The 6033-nt window shown below is 46.3% G+C and overlaps 2 protein-coding genes across 2 annotated transcripts in view; both read left to right on the top strand.

Moving 5' to 3' along the window:
- The window catches only part of MORN2 (MORN repeat containing 2), a 1051609-nt gene that overhangs the window by 938396 nt on the left and 107180 nt on the right, over positions 1-6033 (top strand). The gene's annotated exons all lie outside the window — the stretch shown is intronic.
- GEMIN6 (gem nuclear organelle associated protein 6) overlaps positions 1-6033 on the top strand; it is a 470738-nt gene that overhangs the window by 459150 nt on the left and 5555 nt on the right. The window lies entirely within an intron of this gene.

Genomic DNA, 6033 nt, shown 5'->3' with positions numbered 1-6033 from the left:
CTGTAATCCCAGCACTTTGGGAGGCTGCCTTTGGGAGCTGGAATTAATCAATTATAGTTATCTTGATTTCTAGTTCTTAGTCTGATTTTAAAGTTTTCTACTGGACGTGGTGGCGCACGCCTGTGGTCCCAGCTACTTGAGTGGCTGAGGTGGGAAGAACAGTTGAGCCCGGGAGTTTGAGGCTGCAAGTGAGCTATGATTATACCATTGCACTCCAGCCTGGGTGACAGTGTAAGACCCAGTCTCTCAGAAAAGTTTTCTGATTTTAAACCACTATAATGTAGTTTTTTTTGGTGGTGGTGGTGGGGAATGTAATTTCATTTTAATAAATATCCATTTGGAATCTAGGTAACACTGAGCTACAGCATTTAGATAGGTACTTTAAAACCAAATTATAACATGATTCAACTATATACAACTGTGAATGCACCAGCTCATTCGGCTTTTCAGTCTAACTTTAGAGCAGATGCTTTCAGTTTAATTGCAATGTCACTGTTTTCTCCGAATACACTGTTATAGGACGAACAGGTTTGTATGCCCACTGCACAGTAACAGATCCATTACACTGAGACAGCAGGGATGTGGCAGTGAGTTTAATGACGGCAGAGCACCGAGTGAGGAGATGGGAGAAGACTTTCAAACCCATCTCTCCAAGGAGTTCTGAGCCTGGGTTTTTTATTGTGTTTTGTTTTGTTTTTTAAAACTGAGTTTCGCTCTTGTTGCCCAGGCTGGAATGCAATGGCATGATCTAGGCTCACTGCAACCTCTGCCTCCCGGGTTCAAGAGATTCTCCTGCCTCAGCCTCCCGAGTAGCTGGAATTACAGGCATCCAACACCACGCCTGGCTAATTTTTTGTATTTTTAGTAGAGACGGGGTTTCACCATGTTGGCCAGGCTGGTCTCAAACTCCTGACCTCAGGTGATCCACCTGTCTCAGCCTCCCAGAGTGCTGGGATTACAGGCGTGACCCACCATGCCCGGCCCTGGGCTTGGGTTTTAAAGGCTATCATGAAGGGCAAGGGGCCAGAGATTTGGGGTTATCAATTGGTTTTAAAGGCTATCATGAAGGGCAAGGGGCCAGAGATTTGGGGTTATCAATTGGTCAGGGCAAAAGGGATGAAATCATCAGGATGTGGAAACTGCATTCTCTGGTGAATCAGCTTTTTGTGAGGTCCCTCAGACCAGCTGGCATCAGCGAGGTCCTGCAGATCAGCTGGCATAGGAGTGTTACCAGTATGTGGGATCTGAAGGCATGTCTCAAAGGGAAACCCTTTAATAATGTTCAGGTTATCTCTAGAGCAGTTATGGGGGACTAAAATCTTCTAACGGGGTCTACATGATCCTAGGATAATAGGCGCCAAACAACTACGAGGAAGCAGGTCAGGATTAAGCTGACCTCAGGATTAAGCTGACCTCAGGGTTAAGCTGACCTCAGGATTAAGCTGACCTCAGGGTTAAGCTGACCTCAGGATCAAGCTGGCCTCAGGATTAAGCTGACCTCAAGATTAATGCTGCATGTGCTGCAAACTTGGTTTACTTTTGTTTCTTCCCCGATTAATCTTATAAAGTTTATAGGGGCGGTTTCAATGTTGGAGTTAGATGAGGACTTGCTTTAGTTCTACAACTAAAAGTTTTTATGGTGGCTTTCTCATCACAAAGCAAAGATCTTCTGCAAAGATGAATTTAAGTTTCCACTTCCTGCAATGTAGGAAACTTCTCAAAGCTCAAAGTTTCAGAATTCCAAAGGGCTCTTGAGGGCCTTTTCCTCTTGGAAGTCCTGTCTCTGTCACTAGAGAGAGAGCTGTTTTCTTTTTCTTTTCCTTTTTTTTTTTTTTTTTGAGATGGAGTCTCACTCTGTTGCCAGGCTGGGGTGCAGTGGCACGATCTCGGCTCACCGCAACCTCCGCCTCCCAGGTTCAAGCAATTCTCCTGTCTCAGTCTCCCGGGTACCTGGAATTATAGGCGCCTACCACCATGCCCCAACTGCTGACCTTAGATGATCCACCCACCTCGGCCTCTCAAAGTGCTGAGATTACAGTCTGGGCCACTGCACCTGGCCCTTAATCTCTTTTCTAACAAAATTTGGTGTATGCTGTGTTTTTTTTTAAGAAAGGGTCTTGACAAAATGTTGGGATCACAGGTGTGAGCCACTGCACCCAGCAAAGTGCTCACATCCATTTAGTTTAATTTTTAGTGCCACTTTATTAGAGCTTGAAGAAGGTACCTCACTGTCGCTTTCCTGTACATAAACATAGATATAGTGCTATTGAAGCACTTTTTCCTTCGTTCTGTTTTTTTCTTAACATTTCCATTGAACAGATGATTTTTCTTTCTTTTTTTTGAGATGGAGTCTCGCTCTGTCACCCAGGCTGGAGTACAGTGGCGTGATCTTGGCTCCTTGCAGCCTCCCCATCCTGGGTTCAAGTGATTCTCCTGCCTCAGTCACCCAAGTAGCTGGGACCACAGATGAGCACCACCACACCCAACTCATTTTTGTATTTTTAGTAGAAATGGGGTTGCACCATGTTGGCCAGACTGGTCTCGAACTCCTGACCTCAAGCAATCCTCCCGCCTCAGTATCCCAAAGTACTGGGATTAAGGAGTGAGTCACCACACCCAACCAAAGCATTTTCATCCTTGGAAAACAATCTTATCTTCACTTTACTGCCAGGGAAACCAATCTTCCCTCTCTGAGGTTGTAAAATCTTCCCTCTGGGCAGGGTAGATAACACTAATCAATTTGGAGACACATCTCTCTAAGTTGGACCCTCCCTTCCTCCCTCCCTCCCTCCCTCCCTCCCTCCCTTCCTCCCTCCCTTCTTCCCTCTCTCCCTCTCTCTGTCTCTCTTTCTCTCTTTTCAATGTCTTGCCCTGTCGCCCAGGCTGGAGTGCAGTGGTGTAATCTCAGCTTACTGCAACCTCTGCCTCCCAGGTTCAAGCGATTCTTCGTTCCTCGGCCTCCTGAGCAGCTGGGACTACAGGCACGCACCACCACACCCAGCTAATTTTTTGTATTTTTAGTAGAGATGGGGTTCCACCATGTTGGCCAGGCTGGTCTCCAACTCCTGACCTCAAGCAATCCACCGGCCTCGGCCTCCCAAAGTGCTGGGATTGCAGTCATAAGCCATCTCTCCCAGCCTAAAATTGGATTTTCTTTTTCTTTTTCCTTTTTTTTTTTTTTTTTTTTGAGATGGAGTCTCGCTGTGTCACCCGGACTGGAGTGCAGTAGTGCGATCTCAGCTCACTACAACCTCCACCTCCTGGGTTCAATTGATTCTCCTGCCTCAGCCTCCTGAGTAGCTGGGATTACAGGTGCATGTCACTATGCCTGGCTAATTTTTGTATTTTTAGCAGAGATGGGGTTTCATCATATTGGTCAGGCTGGTCTTGAACTCCTGATCTCGTGATCCTCCCACCTCAGCCTCCCAAAGTGCTGGGATTACAGGCGTGAGCCACTGTGCCCGGCCCAGATTTTCTATTAGAAAGATGGTTGTTCTGGAGTCTTTTTCATAATACTATTATTCTAAGCAGGAAAGTATATTTTATATAATGTCTCATGGTGTAGCTGCTCTATACTTCACTATTTTCCCCATATCCAATTTCTCAGCATCCTTTCTAATATACTAATTTAATCATATCATCATCCCATAAATCAACATTTCCTGATTCTCTGTAGCTTATTTACTGATTCTAATCCTTTCTAATATACTAATTGAATCATGCCACTCCATATATCAAAATTTCCCCATTGTCTATAGCCTGTGTACTCATTCACCAAATGAGTGAATGTTTGAAAGTAATTAGAATAGTGCCTGGCACAAGTTCTAACAAACAGAAGTTAGTTAAAGAAGTGACCGGGTGCTGTGTCTCACCCCTGTAATCCTAGTACTTTGGGAGGCCAAGGCGGGCAGATAGCTTGAGCCCAGCAGTTCAAGACCAGTGTAGCAACACAGTGAGAACCCATCTCTAGAAAAAATTACCCAGGCATGGTGGAGCGTTCCTATAGTCCCAACTACTTGGGAGGTCAAGGCAGGAGGATTACTTGATCCTGGGAGATCAAGGCTGCAATGAGTCGAGTGGTACCACTACACTCCAGCCTGCGTGACAGAGTAAGACTGTATAAAATAATAATAATAATAAATAAATAAAATAAGTCATTTTGGATTTGGCAGAGAAAGGTATGTGTGTGTTTGTGGGTTTGAGGGTGAGGCTGGCAAATCTTTGGAAGGAGATGGAGGAGAAGTAGAAAAGCAGAGAATGTGAAGGGAGGGACACCAAATGGAGTGAAAGGCTCTAGGGGGACCAACGGTAAGGGCTGACCTAGGAAAGGAGGTGGCCCCATTTGAACTCAGTGACAACCAGCTACAGGAGAGGGCCATTCTGAGAACTTGTGTTAGGAAGTGGGCTGGGCACCAGTCTCTTAGAAGTCAGTGATTTGTGGATCACGAGGTCAGGAGATCGAGACCATCCTGGCTGACACGGTGAAACCCCGTCTCTACTAAAAAATACAAAAAACTAGCCGGGCGAGGTGGCGGGCGCCTGTACTCCCAGCTACTGGGGAGGCTGAGGCAGGAGAATGGCGTGAACCCGGGAGGCGGAGCTTGCAGTGAGCTGAGATCCGGCCACTGCACTCCAGCCTGGGCGACAGAGCGAGACTCCGTCTCAAAAAAAAAAAAAAAAAAAAAAAAAAAAAAAGAAGTCAGTGATTTGCATCAGCAGTTCCTGAGAATTTTACTTACAAGGCTAAAGGGGCAAAAAGGTAGGGAAATTGCCCCAGTCTCATCACCTTAAAAAGAGTAACTGGCCAGGCAGGGTGACTCATGCCTGTAATCCCAGCACTTTGTGAGGCTGAAGCAAGAGGATCGCTTGAGCTCAGGAGTTAGAAACCATCCTGGGCAACATGGCAAGACCTTGTCTCTACCAAAAATTAAAACAAACAAACAAACAAACAAACAAACATCAGCAGGGAGGGCATGGTGGCACACGCTTGTAGTCCCTGTTACTCTGGAAGCTGAGACAGGAGGATCGCTTGAGCCCAGGAAGTCCAGTCTGCAGTGAATCATGGCCCTTGCACTGCACTTCACCCTGGGAGAGAGAATGAGACCCTGTCTCAAAACCAAAAACAAAACAAAAAAAAGGATGGGGAGTAACTGAAGTTTACCTTGACACTCGTTTCTATTTGTAGAATACACACACACACACATACAGAGGCCAAAGTCTTTCATTCTGGAGTATAGAGTACAGCTTAAAATGAAAATGAGGCTGGGCGCGGTGGCTCACGCCTGTAATCCCAGCACTTTGGGAGGCCGAGACGGGCGGATCACGAGGTCAGGAGATCGAGACCATCCTGGCTAGCACAGTGAAACCCCGTCTCTACTAAAAAATACAAAAAAATTAGCCGGGCGAGGTGGCGGGCGCCTGTAGTCCCAGCTACTCGGGAGGCTGAGGCAGGAGAATGGCATGAACCTGGGAGGCGGAGCTTGCAGTGAGCTGAGATCCGGCCACTGTACTCCAGCCTGGGCGACAGAGCGAGACTCCGTCTCAAAAAAGAAAAAATAAAATAAAAAATAAAAAAAAAATGAAAATGAACAGTTTGTTGGCGGGGCACAGTGGCTCACGCCTGTAATCCCAGCAGTTTGGGACGCCGAGGCAGGCGGATAACAAGCTCAAGAGATCGAGACAATCCTGGCCAACATGGTGAAATCCCGTGTCTACTAAAAAATACAAAAATTAGCTGGGCGTGGTGGCGGGCACCTGTAGTCCCAGCTACTCAGGAGACTGAGGCAGGAGAATTGCTTGAACCTGGGAGGTGGAGGTTGCAGTGAGCTGAGATCATGCCAATGCACTCCAGCCTGGCGATAGAGTGAGACTCCGTCTGAAAAAAAGAAAAAAAAAAAAGATAATGAAGTTTGTCACATGTTGGTTGTAACTCTTTTGGACTGAATTTTTACGAGTTCAAGTGTTTTCCTTCACACTATGATAACAATTGGCACTTATATGAGCTCTTTGTAGATTTACAGAGGGCGTTAACCA

Source organism: Macaca thibetana, chromosome 13 (assembly GCF_024542745.1).
Source record: "Macaca thibetana thibetana isolate TM-01 chromosome 13, ASM2454274v1, whole genome shotgun sequence".
In the NCBI taxonomy this organism is placed as follows: domain Eukaryota; kingdom Metazoa; phylum Chordata; class Mammalia; order Primates; family Cercopithecidae; genus Macaca; species Macaca thibetana.
The sequence above is the reverse complement of the archived record's forward strand: the minus strand, read 5'-3'. Positions and strand labels throughout refer to the sequence as shown.